This window comes from Schistocerca gregaria, chromosome 1 (assembly GCF_023897955.1).
Source record: "Schistocerca gregaria isolate iqSchGreg1 chromosome 1, iqSchGreg1.2, whole genome shotgun sequence".
NCBI classification, from domain to species: Eukaryota; Metazoa; Arthropoda; class Insecta; order Orthoptera; family Acrididae; genus Schistocerca; species Schistocerca gregaria.
Window position 1 is genome coordinate 993,288,651 of NC_064920.1, and position 11,964 is coordinate 993,300,614.

An 11,964-nucleotide genomic window follows, 5' to 3' on the forward strand; every position below is an offset into this window, starting at 1 on the left:
TTCAGTGTGCAAAGTACCTTTGTGTCTCAGAGCAGGCAAGAACTGTTTCAAATTAAAAACTAGTCATTTCAAGGTTCAACCACCAAATATCGAATTGGAATACTGTAATGGGGTGGTGGTTACATGTAGTGACCACATTTAATGTTAATATTTTTTTGTTGTTTCAGTGAATTTTAACAACCTCTATGTATAAAACATGTCAAAACAATAAAATAAATGTGTTACAAGTAAAAGAAATTTGAAATTTGCAAATAATTTTTCTTGCCCCACTAGGGTACATTTTAGTGGTGTTTACCTGCCCCTCAAAGAGTTAAAAAGCCCAGGAATGCTGTCAGACAAAATCATCCTGTTACACTATAATGTTCACACTCACATTGCCAATTGGATGGGGTTACATTTCAGCGATTTGGCTAGGAAACACTGCAACATCCTCCATCCAGATTTTTCGCTGTGTGATTTTCACGCCTTTGGTGACCCGAAGAAAGATAAAAGTGGACCTCTGTTTCAGGTGGATGAGAAAATGCAAAGAGTAGGTGTGATTGTGGATCTGTCAGTGATCAACCATATCCTATGAAACCAAAATTGATCATCTCGTCTCTCAGTGGGGTAAATTTCCTAAAGCATGTGGTGATTACTTTTGATTGGAAACAGTCCATGGTCCCATTGTGATGGGTGTTCATTTGAGTACCCCACATAATAGAAAAGTTCTTACACTTTGATCCATCAAGACTTTTGCATCCAAAGGAAATTAGCAATAATTTTAAAAATGTTTTGCCTAGTTTGTGGATAGATGCGTTTTATTTTGTCACAATTATTGGGCGAATTAGAACATGAGGAGGGGGGCGGGGGGGGGCTGCTACTGAGGAGTATAACATGTTAGTTTAAGGAAGCCTTTTTCTGAGAATATTAGAGTAAATAAAAGCAAATGGTGTTGCAAAAATTGTTTAATCCTAGAAAGGAGACCATGTAAATATTTGCCTTGAAGTAGATTACTAATCTGTCGTATTTGAGGAATAACTAGAGGGAGAACAGATAATGACTGATTTAGAGGGGGGTAACAAAATCATTGCTGGTCCCAGAAATGACATAACTTATTAATTACTTGGTAAGGGTTGAAAATTTATTGTAGGAAGAGGAGCAGGCTACTAGAAGTTATATGCCACAGGGAAATGTAAAAACCCATCACAGTGTAAATGTAAACAGAATAGGCATGTTCCAGAACAATAGTGGGAGATGTGCAATGGGCTGGTGCATTGCTACAACAAATAGATCAATACACACAGAGCAAGAGCCTGTTTATAAACCACATTCTCCAATATGTGACGATAATGATTTTCAAAATAGACTGCAGGTGGGGGTAAGATTAGAAAATGAGTCAGAATCAAGTCTGGCTTATTCAGCAATCATATTAGGCTCCAGGAAACTATTCCCTGGGCAGTGGAGATGCAAGAAGCATAGAGATGACGCAATGTGGGATGAGGTACCGGTGACAGATGGTTAGATTCGGTACCTTTCCCGAGACAAAGACCGCCTGCATGATGATGCTGCTCTGTGATTGGCTGCTGTGTTCGGCGGTAGGGCGCCAACACATAAATCTTCAGTTGCTATTATTAATTAAACCTGTCATCCAAATTACTTCCTTTTTTTTTAATAAAAACCTCTCAATAGCCAGCTATCAATCGGTCATTTCAAAATTATTAAAATCAAAGTATTACTAAAACAAAACACTGACGATATTACTGCCGATGCACTTCAGTGGCGTTGGGGTCACGCCTCGCTAGCTTGGTGTGCGAGCCGGCCGGTGTGGTCGTGCGGTTATAGGCGCTTCAGTCTGGAACCGTGGGACTGCTACGGTCACAGGTTCGAATCCTGCCTTGGGCATGGATGTGTGGGATGTCCTTAGGTTAGTTAGGTTTAAGTAGTTCTAAGTTCTAGGGGACTGATGACCACAGATGTTAAGTCCCATAGTGCTCAGAGCCATTTGATCCATTTGGTGCACGAAGTGTCTCGGGCAGTCCGGCTCTTCAGTTCTGACCATTCCAGTAGACAGACATGTTGTCTGTTATAGCACTATTTGTTTCATGCAGTTTTATTTACTAAAGTTCCTACTGTCGCTAGGTACAGACATGTTGTCTGTGACGGTAGTATTTGATTCATGTAATTTTATTCTCCAGTTCTGACGGTTCCAATAGACAGACATGTTGTCTGTGGTAGAATGTATTTCATGTTATTTTAGCCAGATATAATGACTGTGGAAAGATGAGTTCAATACGTTGTGATCAAGAATAGTTTCTCGTGTCTATATCAACAGAAACGCAAGTGGCATCCCAAATGAGTTATAGTTTATTCATAGCAGCAGTTCCTTGCGAAGTTAATGTCAGCCTCAAGAAAAAGAGCCCATGACCTGCGTGCTGTTTTCTGCGCTGGGGGCATCACCATCATGAAGACAGCAGGTTAGTGAAGTGTATAAGAACTTATGTATTCCACACAGGGCAGTGGAAACAACCAGGCACCTCAAGTGTACTACATGCACAGTACAAATGTGCACAGTGACATGTCATCTGCAGTAATGCAGAGGAGGTAAAGAAGGATGAAAGTATTAACACTATCTCACTTTTATTCCTTTTTTCTTGCCGTATAATACACTGTTGTGATATCACCACAGCCACAGCACAGCCCACATGACTCGAGTTAAAATGAAGGGGAAAGCATGAAAAATACAGGAACCACACCGGTACAGCGATAGGAAGTCAAAATTAAAAATCCACTCATCCCAAATTTAAAGCGACGGGAAGCCTGCTGGCTGTCAAACTACACCCCTGGAAATTGAAATAAGAACACCGTGAATTCATTGTCCCAGGAAGGGGAAACTTTATTGACACATTCCTGGGGTCAGATACATCACATGATCACACTGACAGAACCACAGGCACATAGACACAGGCAACAGAGGATGCACAATGTTGGCACTAGTACAGTGTATATCCACCTTTCGCAGCAATGCAGGCTGCTATTCTCCCATGGAGACGATCGTAGAGATGCTGGATGTAGTCCTGTGGAACGGCTTGCCATGCCATTTCCACCTGGCGCCTCAGTTGGACCAGCGTTCGTGCTGGACGTGCAGGCCACGTGAGACGACACTTCATCCAGTCCCAAACATGCTCAATGGGGGACAGATCCGGAGATCTTGCTGGCCAGGGTAGTTGACTTACACCTTCTAGAGCACATTGGGTTGCACGGGATACATGCGGACGTGCATTGTCCTGTTGGAACAGCAAGTTCCCTTGACGGTCTAGGAATGGTAGAACGATGGGTTCGATGACGGTTTGGATGTACCGTGCACTATTCACTGTCCTCTCGACGATCACCAGAGGTGTACGGCCAGTGTAGGAGATCGATCCCCACACCATGATGCCGGGTGTTGGCCCTGTGTGCCTCGGTCGTATGCAGTCCTGATTGTGGCGCTCACCTGCACGGCGCCAAACACGCATACTACCATCATTGGCACCAAGGCAGAAGCGACTCTCATCGCTGAAGACGACACGTCTCCATTCGTCCCTCTATTCACGCCTGTCGCGACACCACTGGAGGCGGGCTGCACGATGTTGGGGCGTGAGTGGAAGACGGCCTAACGGTGTGCGGTACCGTAGCCCAGCTTCATGGAGACGGTTGCGAATGTTCCTCGCCGATATCCCAGGAGCAACAGTGTCCCTAATTTGCTGGGAAGTGGCGGTGCGGTCCCCTACGGCACTGCGTAGGATCCTACAGTCTTGGCGTGCATCCGTGCGTCGCTGCGGTCCGGTCCCAGGTCGACGGGCACGTGCACCTTCCGCCGACCACTGGCGACAACATCGATGTACTGTGGAGACCTCACGCCCCACGTGTTGAGCAATTCGGCGGTACGTCCACCCGGCCTCCCGCATGCCCACTATACGCCCTCGCTCAAAGTCCGTCAACTCTGCACATACGGTTCACGTCCACGCTGTCGCGGCATGCTACGAGTGTTAAAGACTGCGATGGAGCTCCGTATGCCACGGCAAACTGGTTGACACTGACGGCGGCGGTGCACAAATGCTGCGCAGCTAGCGCCATTCGACGGCCAACACCACGGTTCCTGGTGTGTCCGCTGTGCCATGGATGTGATCATTGCTTGTAAAGCCCTCTCGCAGTGTCCGGAGCAAGTATGGTGGGTCTGACACACCGGTGTCAATGTGTTCTTTTTTCCATTTCCAGGAGTGTATAAAGCACTCGTCCCAAATTTAAAACTGAACAGCTCACTCACATATCCTGTGGTTGTCAAACACTCATCACTGTCCTATGTAATTGGGGGAAAGGACTAGGAGAGGTATTTACTTGCATCTTTATTTGAACGCCTCTCCCTCCATATCGCGCTTTGCCAATCGGCACTCAGGTTATGGATGCCGCTTGTGTCAACTCCAACACACCTCACTGTGTTGAGCTGTGCCAGGTCATGTGCTGTACTGGATACGTCATGCGTAACGCAGCACTAGTGTTTGCTAGGAGTTCACAACATGATATCAAATGTCCCCTGAACTCACAGCTGCAGAGAGGGTGCAATAGGTACGTATGTGAATCGGCCACGATTGCACCTATTGTCTAAAGCAGTGCATTCACGCCACAGTCCATGTGCTTTCTGATGTATTCGTAAGACTGCATGTTTTCACACTTAAACATAGTCTAATTTTAGAACAGGTTGCGTATTGTTGTGTAAGAGGCGTGCGATGAAATGGTTCTGAAATTACTGGACTAGCGTACATGGTCTCTGCACACTACTACACTACTGCTGTTGTCACCTTACCAGTGCTGCAGCTTGCCCTTCCCCACTAAGAGACGGCATCTGCTGCCGCAATCCTCAGACAGTTACACTACGCATTTTGTATTTAAACTGACCATTAGACTATCCAGTGGACTGTATAGTCTCATGTGTAACGAGCTGCTTTCTTATCTTCAGTATAGTTCTAGGGCACCAAGCGTCACGTCATACAGTGAGGAATGCAAACCACATCTCACACCTTTAAGCTGCCACTGACTGCCCATGTGCCCTTCCAAAATCGGTGTACTCTGTAATGTGAGGAAATCCATTTCTTGCACCTAATATACATTCGCTTAGCAAGTTTCTCTTGTACTGAGCGCTAAACACAAACTTTAAAGAGGATGAAACTACTTTGTACAACAAATACAACATCGATTCAGTCTAACAAAAATCATTTGTGGGTTTCCATAGGAGTACTTCATTCCTGTACAGCTTGAATAATGTTTGTGATTGCGTATAACCAAAGCTCAATGTGAGCTAAATTAAAATGGGAAGTATGAGAATGCAGCATTGCACATTTGCGTCAAACTATACTGAGAAAGTTTAATATAATGTGTAGCCCATGCCTGCTAAATTCCTAAATAAGAGTCTAGAACTGATCACACTAGAGTCTTCATGCTGTTTCCTGTATAGTACATAAAAGCGCCCTACACCACGTAAGCTTGGAAGATATTGAAACAATTTTTGGGGTGTGTGCTCTGGCGTACTATTCCCACGTTCTTATTGAGAACGATGAGGTGTTAAATTGACACAGTCGACAACTGCACATTTTTAATGCTACCTCACTTCTGCTACAATTACAAATTGACCAATAAAATCGACGCAGGAAGCAAGAACACAGCGTAACACAATCATCTTTCGCTCATCCAGCACACGTCCAAGCCAAATCAACTTTGTGCTTAAATCGATGAAAGCTTTTCCCAAACAAGTGAATTTCGAGTCATACCGCTACACATTCGTCTGCACGATATATAAACGTTACGATTCCAGCGGGATATCTATGATTTCGTACGATGTATCTTTGTCATGGACAAAAATTCAGTCATGCTTTACAGAACATGTCATTACTAATGTGTGTGTTCGTGTATGTATTTGTAGTAAGATAGAATAAGGCAGGGTAAAAATTCAGCACGAATAACTGCAATGTTCAACTCTCCAACGCTGGTAGTGTTACTGGATTACAGTGTGTAAGAACCGTCCAAAAGCAGTGAAACGTACATTTCCTTTTTTTGTGTCATCAGTCATCTGACTGATTTGATGCAGCCCGCCACAAATTCCTCTCCTGTGCCAACCACGTCATCTCAGACTAACTCTTATAACTTCAGTCCTTGCAATGGCGAGAAAACCGAGCAGTGAGAGCCTCACATCTTACTTAAGGACATCGCTAAAATATAGTCACTCCATGGATTGGTATGTTTTACGCAAAGTGTAATATCACTGAATCTGTGACATCAGAATCGAAGCCGGCGGCTGCGGCCGAGCGGTTCTAGGCGCTTCAGTCCGAACCCGCGCGACCGCTGCGGTCGCAGGTTCGAATCCTGCCTCGGGCATAGATGTGTGTGATGTCCTTAGGTTAGTTAGGTTTAAGTAGTTCTAAGTTCTAGGGGACTGATGACCTCAGATGTTAAGTCCCATAGTGCTCAGAGCCATGGCGATGCAAGATGACTGACCTGGAATTCTGTCTCTATGACGTCGGAATCCAAGACTTAGAATACTGAGATAGGTTCTATGACGTTAGAATACAAGATGGCCGCTGAAGGCGTACAAGCGCAGCTCTATGACGTCACTGTTCAATACTCGGAGTACTCGCACTGTCACTATCACATCAAATCCAATTCAGACCCGTTGAGCTATTTAGAAGAGTGCGGAATTCCGGCATATTAGCCCCTCAGAGGTGTATGGTCCCCACATACTGCTTCTGCTAACTGTAAGTTTGGATCTCTCTATTTTATATATTAAACAAACACTGAGGAGGGAAAGGCCTCTCCACCCACATCAGCTCGCTTTCTCCACCCCAAATTCACTTGTGCTATGCTCCAACAACACTCCACTCCCTCTCTGTACTACAGTTTAAGCAATTATCGTTCCACACCAGCTACCATAAATTGAAATGGCGAGAAAATCCACTGTCCCCAAGTTTAAAATGGACTAGAAGTTTCCTTAAAGCAAAATCTGGAGAAAATTCTGTGGGTTCTGCTCCAGAGCGTTATGGAACTACATATGTCGCTGTAACAGTAGATATAGTACCTCCATATGCTTCTAGTAGATTGTGACGTATAGCTCCTATTTTGCCCTCGTTCAGGTCAGTTAGTTCAAATTATTAACGGCCGCAGATGCACTGGCAGCTGCTGGATCAAGTGTGTGAATTACACTCCAGAGAAGATACAGACTTCACACCGACATTATAACGCACTGCATTCTATTAGTTAAATGTTTCTCCACTAAAGACATAGAGGGTTTTGAGTAGGGTGGTTCAGGGTACCTGAAACTCCTATGCACTGCACTCAGAGTATTTGGTGTTTCAGATCACACCTAAGTTTCAGCCTTATGTAAGATTTATCCGCTTAAGATTCAATTCTCTGGCGTGTATGACAACTGGTCTCTTGTGTGTAATGTAGCTAAGTCCTTTTAAAGCCAGAAGACGTCTCCATCAACAGCTTTCACCTGTGTGGGATGACTTTGACTTCTGATATCGAAGATCATGTGTCACTCTGGTATTTCCAGTCTTATTTATAATATAAAATACCTTTAATGTAGGCGAGAACTAAGTTGAAATTGGAATGCTGTTGCTTAACATGTAATCGGAAACTGTACTCCAGAGAACTGTTGGATGAAACAATGGGACGCTGTTCCAGAAAATCTATCCCCTAGGCTTTTCATTTCATGACCTTGCAAATACATGTTGAAATAGTTTTAAGAGTCCTTTGCACAATGCTAACAATACCGCAATTACAGAGAAAACACAATGAAATTGGGTAAATTTGTAGTAAAATCCACTGTATGTACAAATACTTGTTTGAGCATTGGGTTTTGAACTGTTTAAGTCTTGGTGATGTTTTAATCCATGTCGATATTTACATCCCTTTAACCAAAATGGTTTTGGGAGAACTGCATCATTTTTCTTCCATAGACTTCCATTTATGTTCTTGGAGCATCTCTCTCACACTTACCGATAGAATCCCTTGGTATCTTCCTACTTTTGCACACAATACTGTTGTAATTGAATACCAAACGTTAACGTGAAAGTAGGTCAGATGGTTATGGCAATGGTAGGTTTGTGCACTATAAATAATGTTAGTAAGAGGTGAATTACAGGAAATAGCCCTCACAACAGTTACATCTATTGCTCCTGGCATAGAAGGTTGCTATCTATTTCTGCAACTGCGTTGTGACCTGACTATAGCCTAGGTGGTCACAATTTATAGACGAATTTATTAAGTTCCATGACTAAAGGAATACATTATTAAGCTGTTATTTTCAGCTCCTTGGTGCTGTTAGGTACACTCATGCTAATAAATTAAGGATAATTGCAGAATGTGGTGTTACAGAATGTGGCACTACACAAAAATTGCGCTAATAGCATAGGCACATAGGGAACACACACGACACAGATCTGTAACTCCACAGTATTGGTGATAGCTGAGAAAACCGTCCCGAAACACATGTCCTGCAAAAAGCCACTGCTTCCTGTGCATGTATCCCGACATCAATATGGGATATGATCACCATGCACAAGTACATAGGCCGCACAAGGGGTTGGCATACTCTGGACCAGATGGTCGAGCAGCTTCTGTGCTATAGCCTTCCCTTCTTGCACCAGTGCCTGTCGGAGCTTGTAAAGTGTCTAGGGGTTTGAAGACGTACAGCGATACGTCAACCGAGAGCATTCCAGGCGTGCTCGATGGGGTTTAGGTCTGGAGAACAGGCAGGCCACTCCATTCGCCTGATATCTTCTGTTTCAAAGTACTCCTCCACGATGGCAGATCGGTGGAGCCAGGCGTTATCATCCACCAGGAGGAAGATGGGACCCATTGCACACCTGAAAAGGCGGACATACTGGTGCAAAATGACATCCCGATACACTTGACGTGTTACAGTTCCTCTGTCAAAGACATGCAGGGGTGTACATGCACCAATCATAATCCCACCCCACACCATCAAACCGTGACCTCCATACAGGTCCCTTTCAAGGACATTAAGGGGTTGGTATCTGGTTCCTAGTTCATGCCAGATGAAAACCCGGCAAGAATCACTGTTCAGATTATACCTGGACTCATCCGTGAACATAACCTGGGACCACTGTTCCAATGACCGTGTACTGTGTTCTTGACACCAGGCTTTACAGGCTCTGCTGTGACCAGGGGTCAGTGGAATGAACCTTGCAGGTCTCTGGGAGAATAGCCATGTCTGTTCAGTCGTCTGTAGACCGTGTGTCTGGAGACAATTGTTCCAGTTGCTACGGTAAGGTCCCGAACAAGGCTACATGCTGTGGCCATCTGCGGGCACTGATGGTGAGATATCGATCTTCATGTGGTTTGTACACTGTGGACGTTTGTACACCGTAGCGCCTGCACACGTTTCCTGGAATCGTTGCCATAATCTTAAGATCACACTTTGTGGCACATGGAGGGCCCATGCTACGACCTGCAGTTTTTGACCAGCCTCCAGTCGCCCAAGTATTCTATCCCTCATAACGTCATCAATATGTGTTCTTTGAGCCATTTTCAACACACAGTACCATTAGCACGTCTGAAAACGTCTGCACACTTGTCGCTGCACCGTATTTTGACATGCACCAACACACCTCTGCGTATGTGGACTACTGGCGGCGTCACCGTGCGACGACCGCAGGTCAAATGCACTGCATGGCCATACCCCGAGGAGATTTAAACCCGCTAACAGCCAGAGCGTTGGTTCATCATGTATTAGCATTATCCTAAATTTATGAGCATGAGTGTATTTTTTCTCTCTAAGAACCAGAACCTGTGCAAGATACTTTTGCATGATATAGACTGTATAACAATATTGTGCCTGCAGACTTATAGGAAGACCATATTGTAAATCTAGAAGTTGGGAGCAGTTTGATGCTACTGTAGACCTATTACAGTACATTTTCAAGTACAAGCACTCTTACAATTCATCAGAAATAAGAGGTGTAATGTGCAGTTTCTGACATAGTTGGCGTCTTTTGCTATTCCATCTACATATAGAGCAATGGGAGAATGAATACATGCCTCTGTCAAGTTACACTACAGGCCATTAAAATTGCTACACTACGAAGAGGACGTGCTACAGACGAGAAATTTAACAGACAGGAAGAACATGATGTTGTATGCAAATTATTAGCTTTTCAGAGCATTCACACAAGGTTGGCGCCGGTGGCGACACCTACAACGTGCTGACATGAGGAAATTTTCCAACCAATTTCCCATACACAAACAGCAGTGAAACGTTGTTGTGATACCTCGTGTAAGGAGGAGAAATGCATACCATCACGTTTCCGACTTTCATAAAGTCAGATTGTAGCCTACCGCGATTGCGGTTTATTGTATCGCGACATTTCTGCTCGCGTTGGTCGAGATCCAATGACTGTTAGCAGAATATGGAATCGATGGGTTCAGGAGGGTAATACGGAACGCCGTGCTGGATCCCAACTGGCCTCATATCACTAGCAAGCGAGATGACAGGCATCTTATCCACATGTAACAGATCGTGCAGCCACGTCTCGATCCCTGAGTCAACAGATGGGGACGTTTGCAAGACAATAACCATCTGCACGAACAGTTCGACAACGTTTGCAGCAGCATGGAATATCAGCTCGAAGACCATGGATGTGGTTACCCTTGACGCTGCACCACAGACAGGAGCGCCTGCGATGGTGTACTCAACGACGAACCTGGGCGCACGAATGGCAAAAGTCATTTTTTCGGATGAATTCAGGTTCTGTTTACAGCATCATGATGGTCGCATCCGTGTTTGGCGTCATCGCGGTGAATGCACATTGGATGCGTGTATTCGTCATCGCCATACTGGCGTATCACCCGGCGTGATGGTATGGGGTTCCATTGGTTACACGTCTCGGTCACCTCTTGATCGCATTGACGGCACTTTGAACAGTGGACGTTACATTTCAGATGTGTTATGACCCGTGGCTCTACACTTCATTCGATCCCTGTGAAACCCCACATTTCAGCAGGATATTGCACAACTGCATGTTGCAGGTCCTGTACGGGCCTTTCTGGATACAGAAAATGTTCGACTGCTGCCCTGGCCAGCACATTCTCCAGATCTCCCACCAATTGAAAACGTCTGGTCAATGGTGGCCAAGCAACTGGCTCGTCACTATACGTCAGTCACTGCTCTTGATGAACTGTGGTATCGTGTTGAAACTGCATGGGCAGCTGTACCTGTACACGCCATCCAAAGTCTGTTTGATCAATGCTCCGACGTATCAAGGCTGTTATTACAGCCAGAGGTGGTTGTTCTGGGTACTGATTTCTCAGGAGCTGTGCACCCAAATTGCTTGAAAATGTAATCACAAGTCAGTTCTAGTATAATATATTTGTCCTCCGAATACCCGTTTATCATCTGTATTTCTTCTTGGCGTAGCAATTTTAATGGCCAGTGGTGTACTTTAAGCATATAACTGTGGTGAATCTGTGCACGCTGTACTCTGCAAAAATGAGAGAGAAGACTCTATGGTGGACATTTCCTACACTACTCTTCAATTATGTTGTCAAGTATTTGTTGGAACATAAATTTAACATTACTGACGTCTGGTCAGTGTTAAATACAGGATACGCTGTGTGGTGATCTCAACACACAGTGTTCATTTAGATAAATAAATGTTCTTGCCCTGTACTATTTTAAAACATACTGACTGATAGTCTCAGGTGTCCTTCCTCCTCCCAATGCATGTGGTGTCCAATAACGTCGTTTCATTACACTTTGCATGAAGACACATCAAACTGCTGGCACCTAATGTAGCAGAAACAGCTAGATGTGGAGCAGGTGACGTGAGTCGATCCACAAGATGACTGATCTTCAGTGTGGTATGGATGTAGCGGTGTTTAAATAAAGATACTAGAGAATACCTCTCCTATTTCTTTCCCCAACTACACACAACAGTG